This window comes from Artemia sp. Qi Xiang Cuo, chromosome 21 (assembly GCF_049724085.1).
Source record: "Artemia sp. Qi Xiang Cuo chromosome 21, ASM4972408v1, whole genome shotgun sequence".
Classification (NCBI taxonomy): domain Eukaryota; kingdom Metazoa; phylum Arthropoda; class Branchiopoda; order Anostraca; family Artemiidae; genus Artemia; species Artemia sp. Qi Xiang Cuo.
The window spans coordinates 28,664,110-28,686,948 of NC_142814.1; the positions used below are offsets into that span (position 1 = coordinate 28,664,110).

General features: G+C 35.6%; 1 protein-coding gene and 1 non-coding gene across 2 annotated transcripts in view; one reads left to right on the forward strand and one right to left on the reverse strand.

Annotated features, from left to right (window-relative positions):
* Nucleotides 1-22,839, forward strand: part of LOC148939419 (uncharacterized) — a 353,303-nt gene that overhangs the window by 52,168 nt on the left and 278,296 nt on the right. The gene's annotated exons all lie outside the window — the stretch shown is intronic.
* TRNAL-UAG (transfer RNA leucine (anticodon UAG)) lies at nucleotides 16,911-16,993 on the reverse strand. The gene has a single exon. It is a non-coding gene; the product is annotated as a tRNA-Leu (tRNA).

Genomic DNA, 22,839 nt, shown 5'->3' on the forward strand with positions numbered 1-22,839 from the left:
GATGAAGAAATTAACGCGGGAAAGGGTTTCCTAGGAATTTCAAATATGACAGCGCAGGGATGCCAAAACAAAAGGAACACGCATAAATTACGTTTAGGGATTATTTGGGCGAAACCATTTTAGGCATTTTAGGGAATTATTTGGGCGAAACAGTTTGAGGCATTTTAGAAGATGATTTAAGCGGAACCGTTTGAGGTATTTTAGAAGATGATTTTAGAAGAAGATTGAAATGAAAGAGTTGGAACAGTGTTGTGAGGTCCCCTACCCCAACAACCCCCCTACACCAACCCCAAAGGACCCCCAAGTGCCCCTGGGCCCTTGGAAATGCAAGAGTTGAAATGCAAGAGTTGGAATATTTCAGTAGTGTTTTATTGTAGTTTACCTTGTCACAGTTACATTCTCTTGATTTTTCAAAGTTCATTTTGAATTTCTTTCGTTGAAATGCAAGAGTGTGAATATTTCAGTAGTGTTTTGTCGTGGTTTATCGTGTCACAGTTACATTCTCTTGATTTTTAAAGTTCATTTTGAATTTCTTTCATTGAAATGCAAGAGTTGGATTATTTCAGTAGTGTTTTGTCGTGGTTTACCTTGTCACAGTTACATTCTCTTGATTTTTCAAAGTTCATTTTTGATTTCTTTCATTGAAATGCAAGAGTTGGAACATATCAGTAGTGTTTTGTTGTGCTTTACATTGTCACAGTTACATTATCATGATTTTTCAAAGTTCATTTTGGATTTCTTTCGTTGAAATGCAAGAGTTGGAATATTTCAATAGTGTTTTGTTGTGCATTACATTGTCACAGTTACTTTCTCTTAATTTTTCCAAGTTTATTTTGAATTTCTTTCGTTGAAATGCAAAATATGGAATATTTCAGTAGTATCTTGTCGTGGTTTACCTTGTCACAGTTACATTCTCTTAATTTTTCAAAGTTTATTTTGAATTTCTTTCGTTGAAATGCAAGAGTTGGAATATTTCAGTAGTGTTTTGTCGTGCTTTACATTGTCACAGTTACATTCTCTTAATTTTTCAAAGTTCATTTTGAATTTCTTTCATTGAAATGCATGAGTTGGAATATTTCAGTAGTGTTTTGTCGTGGTTTACCTTGTCACAGTTACATTCTCTTAATTTTTCAAAGTTCATTTTGAATTTCTTTCATTGAAATGCAAGAGTTGGAATATTTCAATAGTGTTTTGTCGTGGTTTACCTTGTCACAGTTACATTCTCTTAATTTTTCAAAGTTTATTTTGGATTTCTTTCGTTGAAATGCAAGAGTTGGAATATTTCGGTAGTGTTTTGTTGTGCTTTACCTTGTCACAGTTACATTGTCTTGAATTTTTCAAAGTTCATTTTGAATTTCTTTCATTGAAATGCAAGAGTTGGAATATTTCAGTAGTGTCTTTTTGTGTTTTACCTTGTCTCAGTTACATTCTCTTGATTTTTCAAAGGTCATTTTGAATTTCTTTCATTGAAATGCAAGAGTTGGATTATTTCAGAAGTGTTTTGTCGTGGTTTACCATGTCACATTTACATTATCATGATTTTTCAAAGTTCATTTTGGATTTTTTTCGTGAAATGCAAGAGTTGGAATATTTCAGTAGTGTTCTAGCATCATTTACCATGTCACAGTTACATTCTCTTAATTTTTCAAAGTTCATTTTGAATTTCTTTCATTGAAATGCAAGAGTTGGAATATTTCAGTAGTGTTTTGTCGTGGTTTACCTTGTCACAGTTACATTCTCTTGATTTTTAAAATTACATTTTGGATTTCTTTCATTTAAATGCAAGAGTTGGAATATTTCAGTAGTGTTTTGTTGAGGTCTACCTTGTCACAGTTACATTCTCTTGTTTTTTCAAAGTTCATTTTGAATTTCTTTCATTGAAAGGCAAGAGTTGGAATATTTCAGTAGTGTTTTGTTATTGTTCACCTTGTCACAATTACATTCTCTAGATTTTTTATAGTTTATTTTGTTTTTCTTTGGTTGAAATTCAAAAGTTGGAATATTTCAGTAGTGTTTTGTTGTGGTTTACCTTGTCACAGTTACATTCTCTTGATTTTTCAAAGCTCATTCTGAATTTCTTTCATTGAAATGCAAGAGTTGAATTATTTCAGTAGTGTTTTGTCGTGGTTTACCTTGTCACAGTTACTTTCTCTTGATTTTTCAAAGTTCATTTTGGATTTCTTTCATTGAAATGCAAGAGTTGGAATATTTCAGTAGTGTTGTGTTGTGGTTTACCTTGTCACAGTTACATCCTCTTAATTTTTCAAAGTTCATTTTGAATTTCTTTCATTGAAATGCAAGAGTTGGAATATTTCAGTAGTGTTTTGTCATGGTTTACCATGTCACAGTTACATTCTCTTGACTTTTCAAAGTTCATTATGGATTTCATTCGTTGAAACTTGTTTTGTTATGCTTTACCTTGACACAGCTACATTTTCTTGATTTTTCAAAGTTCATTTGGATTTCTTTCGTTGAAATGCAAGAGTTGGAATATTTCAGTAGTGTTTTGTTGTGGTTTACCTTTTCACAGTTACATTCTCTTGATTTTTCAAAGTTCTTTTTGGAATTTCTTTCGTTGAAATGCAAGAGTTGGAATATTTCATTAGTGTTTTGTCGTAGTTTACATTGTCACACTTACATTCTCTTGATTTTTCAAAGTTCATTTTGGATTTCTTACATTGAAATGCAAGAGTTTGAATATTTCAGTAGTGTTTTGTCGTGGTTTACCTTGTCACAGTTATATTCTCTTGATTTTTCAAAGTTCATTTTGGATTTCTTCCATTGAAATGCAAGAGCTGGAATATTTCAGTAGTGTTTTGTCGAGGTTTACCTTGTCACAGTTACATTCTCTTGGTTTTTCAAAGTTCATTTTGGATTTCTTTCATTGAAATGTAAGAGTTGAAATATTTCAGTAGTGTTTTGTTGTGCTTTACCTTGTCACAGTTACATTCTATTGATTTTTCAAAGTTCATTTTGGATTTCTTTCATTGAAATGCAAGAGTTTTATTATTTCAGTAGTGTTTTGCAGTGCATTACCTTGTCATAGTTACATTCTCTTGATTTTTCAAAGTTCATTTTGTATTTCTTTCATTGAAATGCAATAGTTTGAATATTTCAGTAGTGTTTTGTCGTGGTTTACCTTGTCACAGTTAAATTCTCTTCATTTTTCAAAGTTCATTTTGGATTTCTTTCATTGAAATGGAAGAGTTGGAATATTTCAGTAGTGTTTTGTTGTGGTTTACCTTGTCACACTTACATTTTCTTGATTTTTCAAAGTTCATTTTGGATTTCTTTCATTGAAATGCAAGAGTTGGAATATTTCAGTAGTATTTTGTTACGGTTTACCTTGTCACAGTTACATTCTCTTGATTTTTCAAAGTTCATTTTAGATTTCTTTCGTTGAAATGCAAGAGTTGGAATAATTCAGTAGTGTTTTGTCGTTGTTTACCTTGTCACAGTTACATTCTCTTGATTTTTAAAAGTTCATTTTGGATTTCTTTTTTATTGAAGTGTAAGAGTAAGGTTAGGTTAGGTTTTTTGAAGAAGCGCAAAATATTCAAGTTCTCTTCTGAATTTTCTTATAGAAAAGAAAAAAGTTATAGTCCAATTCTAATCTTTTCCAAAGAAAATAAAAAATCTCCAAACTTTTAATAAACATTCTAAGCGTTTGACATGCTAACATATCCTAAAATAATGGAAATATAACAAAGTAATGTATAATATATTTTGAATGAAAGAACAACATGTAGCATATTAACACAAAAATATGGTTCAGATATTATTATACATTATTAACATCGTTGATCAACGTTGGACATTTTGATTTTGTTCCATGAATTAATTTATCATGTTCTCTTTTGATACTAGAGTTACTCACTTCTCATAGTTCATAAACAGTAGAAAAGTGAATCATCCATTTTGTTTCAAATACAATTTTTACAGGGGCGTCAACTACTGGCTCAAACTGTATTTTTTGTTTAGTATTATTTGATTCATTGACTGTATGATCTATAGTAGTAATAATACTCACTTATGCTTCATTTTCCATCAATTTATCTTTATAATCATTGATGATATTGTATGCCAATGCCCTTTTTATTTTGCCAGCGATTTCACTGTCTATTCTCACACTGTGTTTACACAGGTAACAGTTCTGGCAGGTAGACCAGATATGATTTATTACACTAGTGCAGCAGTAGGCCTTTCTTTTCCTCTTTGCTTTCATTTGAATAGTAATACCATAACGATGGGAATAGGATCTATCAATATGTATCGTGTTACCAGAACCATTAGCAAGAAGATGACCATCTTCATCAACTATTATTCTTAAGATGTCATTCTCCTTTAGCACTATCATATCTGGTGCTCTCACTCTCGCATATCCACCTTGAGCAATGTTGAATGATTTCGATAGTCCAAAGAAATTTAGCTTTTCACTATCATGACAACACACACATACATTTCCAATAAGATCTCCATTAATGCTTGTCTCATAGTTTAAATAATGATCTATGTCGGCATTCAACACGACGACGATTTTATCGTGTGTACACACTTTCGCTGAATAATTCATTTTCACTTTTTTTCTAAGCATGATACAAGGTGTTTATCCTGCCAAAGTCTGAAAATTACTGATTTAATACCTACATTTAACTAGGTAGTGTCGATAACTCACCATAGAACATTACTGAGACAGCCGCATAGTGTCTATGACCAATCATAGAGTATAACTGATACAGCCATTTGAATAAATATTAATAAATAAATAGAGACATTTCTCCGTGTTTAAGTTGGGTTCGATTAGGTTAGCGTATCATGAGCCCCCCCAAAGGTCCCCCGCCCCCTCCCCACCCCCAAAGACCCCCGGGCCCCAAAGAAACCCTCCTTCCCATCCCCCTCCCTTTTCCACTACATAGAAATACAAAAACCATACGTTAGGTTAGGTTAGGTTAGGCTAGATTAAGTTAGGTTAGGTTAGGTTAGCCTATGTACGCGCGTACATAGGCTAACCTAACTTAATCTAGCCTAACCTAACCTAATCTAAACTATGGTTTTTGTATTTCTATGTAGTGGGAAAGGAAGGGGGATGGGAAGAAGGGGGTTCTTTGGGGCCCGGAGGGCCTTTTGGGGGGGGGGCTCATGATAAGCTAACCTAATCCAACCTAACTTAAACATGGAGAAATGTTTCTATTTATTTATTAATATTTATTCATATGGCTGTATCAATTAAGCTCTATGGTTGGTCATAGACACTATGTGGCTGTCTCAGTGATGCTCTATTGCGGGTTATCGACACTACCTAGTTAAATGTAGGTATTAAATCAGTAATTTTCTCATTTTGGCAGGATAAACACCTTGTATCATACTTAGAAAAAAAGTGAAAATTATTTATTCAGCGAAAGTTTTTACACACGATAAAATCGTCGTCGTGTTGAATGCCGACATAGATCGTTATTTAAACTATGAGACAAGCATTAATGGAGATCTTATTGGAAACATATGTGTGTGTTGTCATGATAGTGAAAAGCTAAATTTCTTTGGACTATCGAAATCATTCAACATTGCCCAAGGTGGATATGCGAAAGTGAGAGCACCCGAGATGATAATGCTAAAAGAGAATGACTACTTAAGACTAACAGTTGATGAATATGGTCATCTTCTTGCTAATGGTTCTGGTAACACGCTACATATTGAGAGATCCTATTCCCATCGTTCTGGTATTACTATTCAAATGAAAGCAAAGAGGAAAAGAAAGGCCTACTGCTGCACTAGTGTACTAAATCATATCATGTCTACCTGCCAAAACTGTTACCTGTATAAACACAGTGTGAGAATAGACAGTGAAATCGCTGGCATAATAAAAAGGGCATCGGCATAAAATATCATCAATGATTATAATGATAAAATTATGGAAAATGAAGCATACGTGAGCATTAATACTACTATAGACCATACAGTCAATGAATAAAAAAATACTAAACAAAATATTCAGTTTGAGCTAGTAGTTGACACCCCTGTAAAAATGGTATATGACACAAAATGTATGAATCATTATTCTACTGGTTATGAACTAAGAGAAGTGAGTAACTCTAGTATCAAAAGAGAACATTATAAATTATTTTATGGAACAGATTCAAAATGTCCAACGTTGTTCAACGATGTTAATAATGTATAATAATATCTGAAACATATTTTTGTGTTAATATGCTACATGTTGTTATTTCATTAAAAATATATTATACATTACTTTGTTATATTTCCATTATTTTAGGATATGTTAGCATGTCAAACGCTTATAATGTTTATTAAAAGGTTGGAGATTTTTTATTTTCTTTGGAAAAAATTAGAATTGGACTATAGCTTTTTTCTTTTGTTTAAGAAAATTCAGAAGAGAACTTGAATATTTTGCGCTTCTTCAAAAAACCTAACCTAGCCTGACTTACACTTCAATAAAAAAGAAATCCAAAATGAACTTTTAAAAATCAAGAGAATGTAACTGTGACAAGGTAAACAACGACAAAACACTACAGAAATATTCCAACTCTTGCATTTCAACGAAAGAAATCCAAAATGAACTTTGAAAAATTAAGAGACTGTAACTGTGACTAGGTAAACCACTACAAAACACTACTGAAATATTCCAACTCTTGCATTTCAATGAATGAAATCCAAAATGAACTTTGAAAAATCAAGAAAATGTAAGTGTGACAAGGTAAACCACAACAAAACACTACTGAAATATTCCAACTCTTGCATTTCAATGAAAGAAATCCAAAATGAACTTTGAAAAATCAAGATAATGTAACTGTGACAAGGTAATGTACAACAAAACACTACTGAAATATTCCAACTCTTGCATTTCAATGAAAGAAATCCAAAATGAACTTTGAAAAATCAAGAGAATGTAACTGTGACAAGGTAAACCACGACAAAACGCTACTGAAATATTTCAACACTTGCATTTCAATGAAAGAAATTCAAAATGAACTTTGAAAAATCAAGAAAATGTAATTGTGACAAGGTAAACCACGACATAACGCTATTGAAATATTCTAACTCTTGCATTTCATCGAAAGATTTCCCAATGAACTTTGAAAAATCAAGAAAATGTAACTGTGTCAAGGTAAAGCATAACACAACACATTTCAACGAATGAAATCCATAATGAACTTTGAAAAATCAAGAGAATGTAACTGTGACATGGTAAACCATGACAAAACACTACTGAAATATTCCAACTCTTGCATTTCAACGAAAGAAATTCTAAATGACTTTGAAAAATTAAGAGAATGTAACTGTGACAAGGTAAACCATGACAAAACACTACTGAAATATTCCAACTCTTGCATTTCAACGAAAGATATCCCTAAATAACTTTGAAAAATCAAGAAAATGTAAATGTGATAAGGTAAACCATAGCAAAACACTACTGAAATATTCCAACTCTTGCATTTCATCAACGAAATAAATTCCAAATGAACTTTGAAAAATAATGATAATATTAATTTGACAAGGAAAATCACGAGAGACCAGGATCGAAATATTCCAACTCTTGCATTTCAATGAAATAAATCCATAATGGACTTTGAAAAATCAAGAGAATGTAACTGTGACAAGGTAAACCACGACAAAACACTACTGAAATATTCCAACTCTTGCATTTCAATGAAAGAAATTCAAAATGAACTTTTAAAAATTAAGAGAATGTAGCTGTGACAAGGTAAACCGCGACAAAACACTACTGAAATATTCCAACTCTTTCATTTAAATGAAAGAAATTTAAAATGAACTTTGAAAAATTCAAGAGAATGTAACTCTGACAAGGTAAAGCACAACAAAACACTACCGAAATATTCCAACTCTTGCATTTCAACGGAAGAAATCCAAAATAAACTTTGAAAAATTAAGAGAATGTAACTGTGACAAGGTAGACCACGACAAAACACTACTGAAATATTCCAACTCTTGCATTTCAATGAAAGAAATACAAAATGAACTTTGAAAAATTCAAGAGAATGTAACTGTGAAAAGGTAAAGCAAAACAAAACACTACCGAAATATTCCAACTCTTGCATTTCATCGAAAGAAATTCAAAATGAACTTTGAAAAATTAAGAGAATGTAACTGTGACAAGGTAAACCACGACAAAACACTACTGAAATATTCCAACTCATGCATTTCAACGAAAGAAATCCAAAATGAACTTTGAAAAATCAAGAGAATGTAACTTTGAAAAGGTAAACCACGACAAAACACTACTGAAATATTCCAACTCTTGCATTTCAACGAAATAAATTCAAAATGAACTTTGAAAAATTAAGAGAATGTAACTGTGACAAGGTAAACCACGACAAAACACTACTGAAATATTCCAACTGTTTTATTTCAACGAAAGAAATTCAAAATGAACTTTGAAAAATCAAGAGAATGTAACTGTGACAAGGTAAACCACAACAAAACACTACTGAAATATTCTAACTCTTGCATTTCGACGAAAGAAATTCAAAAGGAAATTTGAAAAAAGCAAGAGAATGTAACTGTGACAAGGTAAACCACGACAAAACACTACTGAAATATTCCAACTCTTGCATTTCAACAAAAGAAATTCAAAATGAACTTTGAAAAATTAAGAGAATGTAACTGTTACAAGGTAAACTACAACAAAACACTACTGAAATATTCCAACTTTTGCATTTCAATGAAAGATTTTCAAAATGAACTTGACAACTGTGACAAGGTAAACCACGACAAAACACTACTGAAATAATCCAACTCTTGCATTTCAACGAAAGAAATTCGAAATAAACATTGAAAAATTAAGAGAATGTAACTGTGACACGGTAAAGCACAACAAAACACTACTGAAATATTCCAACTCTTGCAGTTCAAGAAAAGAAATCCAAAATAAACTTTGAAAAATCAATATAATGTAACTGTGACAAGGTAAACCACGACAAAACACTACTGAAAAAATCCAACTCTTGCATTTCAATTAAAGAAATTCAAAAGGAACTTTTAAAAATCAAGAGAATGTAACTGTGACAAGGTAAACTACAACAACACACTAATGGTGGGAGGGGGAGCCAAAAGTTGTGGGGGATGGGGACCCTTTGTGTCTCAAAATACGCAAATTAAAAAGTATTAAAAAATGGGGGGTAAGGAGTGACGGGGCTAGGGGGGCTCTTTGGAGGCCCAGGGCACTTGGGGGCCCTTTGGGGTTGAGGTAGGGGAGTTGTTGGGGTAGGGGACCTCACAACACTGTTCAAATGGAACTTGTGTATTATAACGACCACAGAGTTTCACCCTCAAATCATCTTCTAAATCATCTTCTAAAATCATCTTCTAAAATACCTCAAACGGTTCCGCTTAAATCATCGTCTAAAATGCCTCAAATTGTTTCACCCAAATAATTCCCTAAAATACCTAAAACGGTTTCGCCCAAATAATCTCTAAACGTAATTTATGCGTGTTCTTTTTGTTTTGACATCCCTGCGCTGTCACATTTGAAATTCCTAGGAAACCCTTTCCCGCGTTAATCTCTTCATCTCATAAATGTTCCTAGCTACACTATTATGGTTTCGTTAGAATATCAATTTATCTCTCTGACTTAAAGATCAGTGAAGCCGTGTTTAAAAATATAATTTCTATCTCTTTAGACTCCCGCATAATTCTATTCCCCTAAGTGAAGCCATATGCATTCCCCTCTGTATCTTAACCATCAAACAGTACGAAACCATGAAAATCCATCAAAGTGGGAAAAATCCTGTTTTTTCATTCTCAGTGACAAAAACTATAAAACAGATATAAATTGCTGTTAACATCCATGAAAAACAACAAATAAATTGACAAACACTCATAACCATCCAAAAAACATTCATAAAAGTGAGAAAAACCATGTTTTTTTAAGTGAAAAAAATCCATTTCCCCTAGGGAGTCTATGCCCATATATGTAGTCCCGTCACGAGTACTAGGGTCCTCCCTACTTTGAATTTCCAATCGAATGAGCCCTTTTCGAAGTTTCTACGACAACTCCTTCGATACGAAGTGCCTGGGTATGGGAAAAAAAACAAAAAAACATTGTGCCCACATCGTTCTTTATTTAGGCAGCGCTATTGCGCTGCCTATGAAACTAAATGTTGCCTTAAGATTAAATCAAAATGCACTGTGTTAATACTAATTCCCTATAAGGCATCTCGGCAGTATCCCAAGAACGACTGAGGGTATTATGTTCAAACTTTCGGCGTTACTTCTGCTCTTAAAATTTAACCAAATCAAAATAGCGTAAGTGTATCCAAGCTATCAATGAAAGTAAATAGATTTTTTTGCGAATGGTATCAAGTTTTCCATTTCAGGACAACTAGAGGAGGTATGAAACTAAATTAAACACTACTATTTGTGTCCAGATTTCTAAAGGGTGTATGTTGTTAAAAACTGCTGAAACATATTTTGTGAAAAAGTTTTTTTAATTAATTGAAGTAAACAAATTTTCAAAGTGACAGTAAGCAAATTCCGTAACTCAGAGCCATTTCCCCGGGGTTGGGGCGGGGGGTTCTAACCCGGAAGTATAGTTGGCCTCTGAACTTTTTTGAACAAAATTGCAATCTCAAAATTTAGACCGGGTGCCCTTTGAGAAAGTGGGGCGTGGGCTAATTGTCCACTCTTAAAAAAAAGTTTCTATTTTCAATCAAATGAGCCCCCTCCAAAGTTAATACGACCACGCCGTCCAAAAGGATCTTATATTCTAATAATAGGCAACTTACATAAGTTATAATCCTTGCCCCGGGGGCTATGGAGGATTTCTCAACCCCCTAATTTATAGTAATTTGAATTTTGGAATATTTTGAACAAAATGGGTATTTTAAAATTTTCATAAAAATTTTGATGATGTATTAGGTGAAAAAGGCACAAGGGGGGGGGGAGTTAATACTAAGGGTGGGCGGGACTGGCTGTGCACAAACGTCCCGTGGTGGCACTGTTTTCACTAATCTTAGTGCACAACTAAAAAAACAATAAAACACCAAACCTTATTGCCTTTATTACCTTTAGTTTTCTATTGTCTAAAACTTAGCAACAGAAAAAAATTAATTACATCATTAACTTTACATAAGAGACAACCACTCACAAGCAGTAGGCTATATTGAGCAATCCTCCCATTTGCGTTGCAAATGTGACAATATTAGGGGTTCAGATTTAATGCTAGGGGGTGTGTTATTTGAGTCTCCTCCAAAGTTTATAAGACCACCTCCTCCATAAAAACTTTGTATGCCCCCGCAGCATAAATTACAGCCCTTCCTCCGAGCTTGGGGGGGTATCTTGACACCAAAATTTTTGTTATCTGATCGTTGAACTACTTCAAACAAACTAGCAATCTCAAAATTTTGATGGGATGCATTTGGGAAAAAGGATGTTTGTGGGTGTGGGGGGAGGGGGGGGGTATATGCCCTTCGACACATTTTGACTCATAAAAAGGTAACTAGAACTTCCAATTTCAAATAAAATGAGCCACTTCTGAAGTTTATACGACCTCTCCTTACATAAAAACCTTATATGCCCCCCGGGGCATAATTCAAAACACTTGCCACTGGGCTCAGGTTGTTTGTGTCAACCTCGAAGTTTTATTATCTGATATTTGAACTTTTTTTAAAAAATGGCTATCTAAAAATTTTTATCGGAGGGGTTTGAGGAAAAAGGGGCTGGGGGGGCAATTGCCCTTCAATCTATTTTGACTCTTTAAAAGTGAACTAGAACTTTCAATTTTCAATAAAATGAGCCCTCTCTGAAGTTTATACGAGTATCCCTTCTATAAGAACTCTATATGCCCCCTCCCCGAAGAATAACTTAGAACGCCTGTCCCCGTGCCCGGGGGGGTTGTGTCAACCCCAGAATTTTAGTATGTGATTTTTGAACTATTTTCAACAAAATCTTTATCTCAACGTTATTATCGGATGGGTTTGGGGGAAAAAGGCGTGGGGGGAGGAGGAGTAGATCGAGTTGCCCTCGATCTCTTTTGACTCTGAAAACGTGAACTAGAACTTTCAATTTCCAGTCAAATGAATCGTCTCTGAAGTTCATACGCGCATCCCTTCTATAAGAACCATATTTGCCCCCACGACATCATTTACAACGCCTACCCCAGGGCCCTGGGGGATTTTGTCGACACCAGATTTTTTGTTATCTAACCTTTGAACTATTTTTAACATAATTATCATCTCAAAATTTTTATCGGATGGGTTTGGGGAAAATAGGAGTGGAGGGGGGAGGGAATAGTCGTCCTCCGATCACTTTTGACTCTTAAAAAGTGAACTAGAACTTTAAATTTCCAATCAATTAAGCCCTCTCTGAAGTTTATACGAGCATCCCTTCCATAAGAACCATATATGCCCCCAGGGCGTAACTTAAAACGCCTGCCCCAGGGCCCTGGGTGGAGGGGGTTGTGTCGACACCGGAGTTTTTTTTAACCGATATTTGAACTATTTGTAAAAAAAATTGCGATCTCAAAATTTTTATCGGATGGGTTTGGGGAAGAAAGGCATGGGGAGGCCTGTTGCCCTTAGATCTCTTTTGACTCTTACAAAGTGAATTAGAACTAGAACTGAACTAGTAAGGAGGGGGGCTAGTTGCCTTCACATCTCTTTTTACTCTGAAAAAGTGAACTAGAAATTTTAATTTCCAATCAACTGATCCCTCTCTGAAGTTTATACGAGGTGATTACCTCTCGTCAAGGTGATCGAAGGGGCTAGCTGCCCTTCGATCACTTTTAACTCTTAAAACGTGAACTAGAAGTTTCTAACCAAATGAGCCTTTTCTGAAGTTTGTACGAGTATCCCTTCCATAAGAACCTTATAGGCCACTAGGGCATAAGCTACAACTCCTGCCCCCGGGCCCTGGGTGGCTGTGTTGACATCGGAGTTTTTTTTTCATCTGACCTTTGAACTATTTTTAACAAAATGCCTATGTCTAAATTTTAATCTGATGATTTTGAGTAAAAAGGGCTTGGGGGCGAAGTTGCCCTCCGATCTCTTTTGACTCTTAAAAAGTGAACTAGAACTTTCACTTTCCAATCAAATAATTCCTTTCTGAAGTTTATACGAGCATCCCTTCCATAAGAACCATATATACTCCCAGGGCATAACTTACAACGACTGCCCTTGGGCCTTGGGGGATTGTTACGACACCAGAGTTTTTGTTATCTGACCTTTCAACTATTTTTAACAAAACAGCTATGTCAAAATTTTTATCTGATGCATTTGGGGGAAAAGGACGTGGGGGAGGGGGGCTAGTTGCCCTCCGATCTCTTTTGACTCTTAAAAAGTGAACAAGAATTTTAGCTTTCCAATCAAATTTGCTCTTTCTGAAGTATATACCAGCATCCAAGTATCCTGCCCCCGGGCCCTGGGGGGTTGTGTTGACACAAGAATTTTTTTTATGTGACCCTTAAACTATTTTTAACAAAATGGCTATCTCAAAGTTTATATCTGCTGGATTTGGTGGAAAACAGGCGTTGGGGGGCTAGCTGCCCTCCGATCACTTTTGATTCTTAAGAAGTGAACTAGAAATTTCAATTTCCAATCAAATGAGCCCTCTCTGAAGTTTATACAAGGGTCTTTTCTATAATAACCATATATGCCCCAATGGAAAAACTTACAAAGCCTGCCACCGGGTCCTGAGGGCTGTGTCGACATCGGAGTTTTTATTATCTGACTTGAACTATTTTTATCAAAATGTCTATCTTGAAATTTTTTCAGAACGTTCAATTTCCAATTTTATGAGCCCTCTCTGAAGTTTATAGGAGCATTAGTTGCATAAAAACCTTAAATTTCCCAAGGGCATAACTTACAATGCCTTCCCCCGGGCCCTAGGGGGTCATGTCGACATCGGAGTTTTGTTATGTAGCCTTTGAGCTATTATTAACAAAATAGCTATCTCAAAATTTTTATCTGATGTATTTGGGAAAAAAAGGGCATGGGGAGGGGGCTAGTTGCCTTCCAATCTCTCTTGACACTTAGAAAAGTGAACTAGAACTTTTGATTTCCAACAAAATAAGCCCCCTCTGAAGTTTATACGAGAATCCCATCTATAAGAACCATATTTGTACCCCAGGGCATATCTTACAACGCCTGCCCCGTGCCTTTGGGGGATGTGTCGACCCTGGAGTTTTTGTTATATGATCTGTGATTTAATTTTAACAAAACGGGTACCTACAAATTTTTATCGAATATATTTGGGGAAAGAAGGGCGTGGGAGGGGGGCTAGCTCCTCTCCAATCACTTTTGACTATTAAAAAGTGACCTAGAAATTTCAATCAAATAAGCCCTCTCTGATGTTTATACGAGCATCCCTTCAATAAGAACATTATATGCCCCAAGGGCATAACTTAAAACGCCTGCCTTCGGGCCTTTGGTGGTTGTGCCGACATCGGAGTTTTGTAATTTAAGCCTTAAAGTAATTTTAATAAAAGGTCTATTTCAAAATTTTGTATCTGATGGGTGAATGAGGGTTTGATAGGGGGTTTAGTTTTATATGATCTTTGAGCTATTTTTAACAAAACGGGTACCTCAAAACTTTTATCGAATATATTCGGGGAAACAAGGGCGTGGGGGGGGGGGGCTAGCTCCTCTCCAATCTCTTTTGACTCTGAAAAAGTGAACTAGAAATTTTAATTTCCAATCAAATGAACCCTTTCTGAAGTTTATATGAGCATCCCTTCTATAAGAACCATTTTAGCCCCCAGGGCATAACTTGCAACTTCTGCCACTTGGCTCTGGGAGGCTGTGTCAACCCCGGAAATTTTGTAATAAGATATTTGAACTCTTTTTAAGAAAATGGCTACCTCAAAATTTTCATTGAATGTATTTGGGGAAAAAGGGCGTGGGAGGGGCTAGCTGCCCTTAAATCACTTTTGACCCTTAAACATTGAACTACAACTTTTAATTTCAAATCAAATGATCCCTTTCTGAAGTTTGTACGAGCATCCCTTCCATACGAACCTTATATGCCCCAGGGCATAACTTACAAAGCATGCCCCCGGGCCCTGGGTAGATATGTCGACATCCGAGTTTTGTTATCTGACCTTTGAACTAATTTTAACAAAATGTCTATGTCAAAATTATCATCTGATTCATTTGGGGAAAAGGGCCTCGGAGAGGAGGGGGGGGGGTAGTTGCCCATCGATCTCGTTTGACTCTGAATAGGTGAACTAACACTTTTAATTTCCAATCAAATGAGCCCTTTTTGAAGTTTATACGAGCATCCCTTCTATAAGAACCATACTTGTCCTCAGGGTATAACTTACAACGGGAATAAAGGGCGTGGGTAGGGAAAGGGCACAGTTTATAGAATTATCCAGTAAGTTTATCGCAGATCATTTCTGGTCTTCATTCTCGGTGCGAACAAAAAGCTCCTCCCACTTATTCATGGATTAGCGGGTTAGTCTGTATGCGTCAATCAATGAGAAATGGTTCGAAATTGTATCATTCATAATTGTGAATGCAGAAAAAAACTTGGTGAGCCAGCCAAGTGGTTTGCAAGAGTCCCATCACACAGGTATGACTTAATTTATATACAAATTATGACTTAATCTATTATTTACAAACAGTGGACTGAACTTATTGGCGTCTTTAGGATTTTATAAAAACGGGGGAGGGAGGTTGATGAAATTTGTGAAAATAAGGAATTTGTTTCTGCTAATAACTGGTGGAATAGGTGTGATGTTTTCAGGGGCGGATCCAGGATTTTCTTAGGGGGGGGGGGCCTAAAATAAGTTGATCCAATAAACTTACATCAGGAGCAAGTTTAATTAATGCACAGTTGCGTTATTTTGTTAAATTCCGCTACTTTAGACTACTATATGGGGGCACCCCTCGCCCCCCCCCCCTGGTGATCAACCACGGGTTGGTTTATCATTTTTTTTTTCACGTTATGATGTTTATTTTCTACGATATTTATTTTCTAGATAAGACTACTTTCGTTTTCGATCAATGTTTTCGTATGAAATGGGCAGACCTTTCCTGAACTTTAAACAATAAACACCTCTGTTTGAAAATCTTTGCACTTTGTGAATTTAGATAACGATAAGGGTTCCTGATTGAGACCAATTTTAAGACTTGGGTTCTAATTATTGGTTGCTGTGGTAAAAGTTGCCACAATACCCTATCCAAGAAAATACCAAACGTCTGTAAAGAAGTGTTTTTCGTAAAATTCTTAGGGAATTTTCAGAAAATTGAAGGACATCACACATTTTAGTGGCAGATCCAAAATTTTACGGGGCTTTACGCTAGAAAAGCTCCTATTATAGAATATTCTTCCAGTTTGTATATATACAAAGTTTGTATATATACAGTTTATATATATATATATATATATATATATATATATATATATATATATATATATATATATATATATATATATATATATATATATATATATATATATATATATATATATATATATATATATTGGCACGTACAAACAGCTCCTCTCAGTTGATCTGCCATCAGCGGTCCAATTACCTTGGAACACGTATTTTGGCAGAAACTTTCTTAAAATGCCTTTGAAACCAACTTGAGAATTCGAAACCTATTTTCAATTCCTAGAAACATCTAATAATAACATTGCACTACTAATTACTGATTTTCATGTATGTATTGGAATAAATTAATTTAAAATTAGTTTCTTCAAAATTAGTGTTCCAACGTTGAAGCCAAGTTTCACGTTCAAGAGAAATCTGACTTGTCTACCCGTGAATAGATCTAATGCCGCTTATGTTTTTACGTTCTTCGTGCGCGCACGTAACCTCGTCTAAATTAACCTTAAAAAATGGAATAAAGCTATGTCGACTTTGCATATTTTATTCAACATATCCGAGAAAGCGCTGGAGGGGGGCATTCCTGTCGACTTTTGGAGGAAATTGTCAGGTGTGGGACTCGAACCCACGACCCCATATGGGGACCAGATCCTAAGTCTAGCGCCTTAACCACTCGGCCAACCTGACAATGGGTGTTGTCTAAAAAACCAGTCGGGTTGAAAACGTGGAGTTTTCGTGCTGCTCACTTTTTTGCAATGTGTAGGAACCAATGGGGAAGCCCCGCTCGTTTGGAAAGGTGCCAAGGAAAGGCAAGCAAATAGCATGTAGTTTCAAAACGTGTTTAATCACTTGTAGAGGTCCCATAGAATGAAATTTCTGTATTGTGCATGTACTGAACCCTCGTGCAACTCAACCCTCCATGCAATCCCATCTCCCTCCAAACACTTTTCAGCCATTTCTTGTTAAATTTTTTTATTTCTAAACTATTTTAAATTGACAATACTCTCCAAAACATAACTTGTGTATTATACAGTACACTATCATCCCATCTCCTCCAATTCGCAAATCACCCCTCGTGCAACTGAACCCTCCATGTAACTGAACCCCTGTATAACCGAAACCCTGTACAACGGAATCCCCATGTTACTGAAACCTCTTGCTACTGAACCCTCGTGCAACTCGACCCAATTTAACTAAACCCCTGTGTAACTATACCCCCTTTAACTGAACCCTCGTTCAACTCTACCCAGTTTAACTAAACCCCCGTGTAACATGTACCCCCTTTAACTGAACCCTCGTGCAACTCAACCCTCCATGCAACCCATCCCCCTCAAAACACTTTTCAGCCATTTCTTTTTAAATTGACAATACTTTTCAAACGTTACTTGTGTATTATACAGACCACATTGGAGAGGTAAAGCGAGGTCAAGTCACAATGTCATTCTATCGTTACTTTTCAGACATTTCTTCTTAAAACTTTATTTTCAACTAATTCATCCGGGTTTTTCACAAGCAATTCGTACTATCCTCGCTCGTAATCGCTAATCACCTTAACGCTTTATTAAGTTATAGGAAATACCGGTTTAGAAAAAACTAGAATAGTGACATAATTTCACTTTATCAACTCTCAAATTCTATACCCACCAGAAACCTGTCTCCTTGTGCAATTGACCCCATATCCACGAGGTGACTTCAGGAAAGAGTTTGTTACTTGCTTACAATTTTTTCATAATTTCTTAAATGAAATTTCTGCATTATGTATTCATGAGGTAACTTCAAGAAAGAGTTTGTTACTTACTTAGAATTTTGTCATAATTTCTTGAACGAAATGTCTTTTTTATTGATCCAGGAGGCGAATTCAAGAAAGAATTTGCTACTTACTTATAATTTTTGATAATTTCTTAAATGAAATTTCTGCATTGTGTATCCATGAGGTAACTTCAAGAAAGAGTTTGTTACTTACTTAGAATTTTGTCATAATTTCTTGAATGAAATGTCCTTTTTATTTATCCAGGAGGCGAATTCAAGAAAGAATTTGCTACTTACTTACAATTTTTGATAATTTCTTAAATGAAATTTCTGCATTGTGCATACAAGAGATGACTTCAAGAATGAGTGTGTTACCTATTTACAATTCCTTCATAATTTCTTGAATGAAATTTCAGTATTGTGTATGCAATAGGTGAAAACAATAAAGACTTTATTACTTACTTGCGATTTTATTATGATTTCTTGAATTAAATATCTGTATTGTGTCCAGGAAGCGAATTCAAGAAAGCCATTGTTACTTACTTAAACCTCCAGTGGGAAAGCCACATCGTGTCTCTGACCAATCATAGAGCACAATTGTTAGAACCATAAGCATATTTTGACATTTTAAGATATGTACAAAAAGAAGAAAATAAATAAAGTTGAAAAATGTTAATGAATCCTAAATCTTTTGGAAACAGCTTCTATTTTCCCCCTTTTTAGCATTATTTTCACTAAATACTTGCCCCCCCCCCCGCCCCAGACAGTGCAGAAAGAAGCAATAGTCTATTTCTCCTGAAGCATTTCAAGTCAAATGTTTACCGGGGTATTAAATAAGTAGCATTTTTACACCTCCCTCAAAACTTAATTTCCCCCTTCCTAGCCTTATTTTAACTGAATACTTGCCCTCAACCCTCTCACTTCCTATAAAGTAGTCAAAATAGAGCTTAGCCAAATCTAAATTTCATCATTTTTTATGTTATTAATTACACTGAAAAAAAAAATTTAACACCTAAAAACCCACGATAATTATTCGCTAGTTTGATGTGGCATAGACAATGCAATGTTTTGAATAATAGCAATACAGGAAAAATAAAAAAATATTTGTCAAGGAATATTGATTAGTTCAGAAACAAGCAATAGTCTATTTCTCCTGAAGCATTTCTAGTCGTATGTTTACCGGGGGTATTAAATAAGTACCATTTTTACACCCCCCCCCTCAACACTTAATTTCTATTACAAGCATTAAATTAAAAAACAAATGTCAAAATAGGGATTGTTCATTTTATCAGGTATTTTAAGATTTCTCATATGCCACAGGCCTTATTGGGTTTTAGTGTGTGCCCCATTGTTTTTGTGTTGGTTCCATTGTAACTGAATCCCCGTGTAACAGAACCCCAAGCAACTGAACCCCCATGCATCTGAACCCTTGTGCAATTGAGCCCTCTTTAACTGAACCCTCATGCAAGTCATCCCCCGTGCAACTCAAACCTAAGCTAGCTCTGTTTTTTTACTATTATTCAAATAAGATCGTTCGTCCAGTCCAATTCACGAATCCCTTATCCCTTTTTGCAAATATAGTTAGCTTTTTACGTAAAGTGATTTAACAGCATATGTCAATCAAACAATTCTGAGTGTAGCCTACTAGTCTTTAATTAGCAGCATCGTACATTTTGTTTAAATACTTATTTTTTCATTTTCCAGATTCAAGATTTTTATGTAACACAAATGAATAGACAAGCTGAAGTATATAAAACGAGCCAACATAGAGCTAAGATCCCAATGAATGGTACTTGTTATCAGAAAAAAATGTCAATTGCCAAAAAAAAACAAAAAAAAACATGTTATGATGAAAGTGCTTCAAAATCCATCTGGCTGCGTCATATAATCTCAATTATACTCTCAAAACGTGTTTGTTCACTCTATAGGTATATAATATAAAAGGATTGCTCGCTTTTTGCAATGTAATCGTCAAACCAGACTGTATATTCATGCCTCAGGCTTGTAGTCGTGAAAATACACTGTATATTCATGTAATCGTGAAGACTAATAGCAATAAAGTAAAAATAAAACAATATTTGTCAAGGAATTGCGATTAGTTCAGAACGAAGCAATAGTCTATTTCTCCTCAAGCATTTCTAGTCGTATGTTTACCGGGATATTAAATAAGTACCATTTTTACACCCCCTCAAAACTTAATTTCCCCCTTTTTAGCATTATTTTCACTAAATACTTGCCCCCACCCACTCCCCAGACAGTTCAGAAAGAAGCAGTAGTCTATTTCTCCTGAAGGATTTCAAGTCAAATGTTTACCGGGGTATTAAATAAGTAGCATTTTTACACCTCCCTTAAAACTTAATTTCCCCCTTCCTAGCTTCATTTTAACTGAATACTAGCCCCCACCCCCCTCACTTCATATAAAGTAGTCAAAATAGAGCTTAGCCAAATCTAAATTTCATCATTTTTTTTATGTTATTAATTACACTAAAAAAAATTGAACATCTAAAAAGCCAAGATAATTATTCGCTAGTTTGATGTGGCATAGACAATGCAATGTTTTGAATAATAGCAATACAGTAGAAATAAAAAAAAAAATTGTCAAGGAATATTGATTAGTTCAGAAAGAAGCAATAGTCTATTTCTCCTGAAGCATTTCTAGTCGTAAACCCCCGGGCTACTGAACTCTCATGCTACTGAACCCTCGTGCAAATCAACCCAATTTAACTAAGCCCCCGTGTAACTGTACCCCCTTTAACTGAACCCTCGTGCAACTCAACCCTCCATGCAATCCCATCTCCCTCAAAACACTTTTCAGCCATTTCTTGTTAATTTTTTTTTTATTTCTAAACTATTTTAAATTGACAATACTCTCCAAAACATCACTTGTGTATTATACAGTACACTATCATCCCATCTTCTCCAATTCGCAAATTCCCCCTCGTGCAACTGAACCCTCCATGTAACTGAACCCCTGTATAACCGAAACCGTGTACAACTGAATCCCCATGCTACTGAACCCTCGTGCTACTGAACCCTCGTGCAACTCTAGCCAATTTAACTAAACCCCCGTGTAACTATACCACCTTTAACTGAACAATCGTGCAACTCAACCCACTTTAAGTACACCCACCGGTAACTGTCTCCACTGTAACTGAACCCTCGTGCAACTTAACCCTTCCTTCAACTCAACCCCCTCAAAATCCTTTTTAGCCATTTCTTTTTAAGTTGACAATACTTTTCAAACATTACTTGTGAATCATACAGACCACATCGGAGAGCTAAAGCGAGGTCAAGTCACAATGTCATTCTATCGTTACTTTTCAGACATTTCTTCTTAAAACATTATTTTCAACTAATTCATCCGGGTTTTTCACAAGCAATTCGTACTATCCTCGCTCGTAATCGCTAATCACCTTAACCCTTTATTAAGTTATAGGAAATACCGGTTTAGAAAAAACTAGAATAGTGACATAATTTCACTTTATCAACTCTGAAATTCTTTACCCACCAGAAACCTGTCTCCTTGTGCAATTGACCCCAAAAAAATGGGTGTTACCTTAGAAACCCGTCTGGTAAGGCATGTACCGTTCGTAGTAATAGGTGACTGACCCTGGTAAGTCATATTACGCAATCACTCGCAGAATCCATAGGTGACTGACCCTGGTAAGTCATATTACGCAATCACTCGTCGGATGTATAGATGCATGCCCGTGGTAAGGCATATTACGCAATCACTAAAAATGGCTATGGCAGTACGCAAATAACATAGAAATTGCTAGGGCAGTACGAAAATTCAATATGTACTTACTACTGTTGGTCAAATTATTTGATGTTTTTCATGGATGTCATCATCAATTTATGTCTGTTTTATGGTTTTTGTCAGTCAGAATGAAAAAACAGGAATTTTCTCACTTTGATGTATTTTCAAGGTTGATAAATTTGTTGTTGTTGTTTTGGTCAAGTGCACGCTCGGGGCGAATGTTAAGATCCAGGAATAGGAAACAGGATCACATGTTCCCCTCTCGTGAATCAATAATTCCCCTTAGAAACAACAAATTAATTCCTCTTTCTTGACAAATCAATCAACCATGACATCATCTGTCAGACATTAAAAAACTTCGCCACGGAAACAATTATACTGGTCGAACTCCAAAGATATTAATAAACTCCACCCTGGAAACAATTCTCCAAGAAACTCCGGCGAATTTTTTGATCCTAGAGATGAAGAGATTAACGCGGGAAATAGGTTTCAAAGTAATTTGAAATATGACAGCGCAGGGATGCCAAAAACAAAAGTAACGCACTGAAATTACGTTTAGGGGTTGTTTGAATGAAACCGTTTTAGACATTTTAGGGAATTATTTTGGCGAAACAGTTGGAGACATTTTAAAAGATGATTTTAGAAGATGTTTTAGAAGAGGTTTTGAGTGTGGTCGTTATAATACACAAGTTCCATTTGAAGCGTGTCGTGAGGTCCCCTACCCCAAACCCGAAGGAAGCCCCCAGCCTCCAAAGGTTCCCCCGGCCTCCCAAAGGATCCCCCGGGCCCCAAAAGGGCCCCCCGGCGCCCCAAAGGACCACCCGGCCTCCAAAGGGCCCCCCGGCACCCCAAAGGACCACCCGGCCCCCAAAGGTTCCCCGGACGCCCAAAGATCCTCCCGGGTCCCCAAAGAGCCCCATCCCCATTTTGTTAATACTTTTTGTGCATTTGAGACACAGATGGGTCCCCAAATTTCAAAAGGCTTTATTATATTTTTTCAGAACAAGTTTTTTTCTTAATGTCC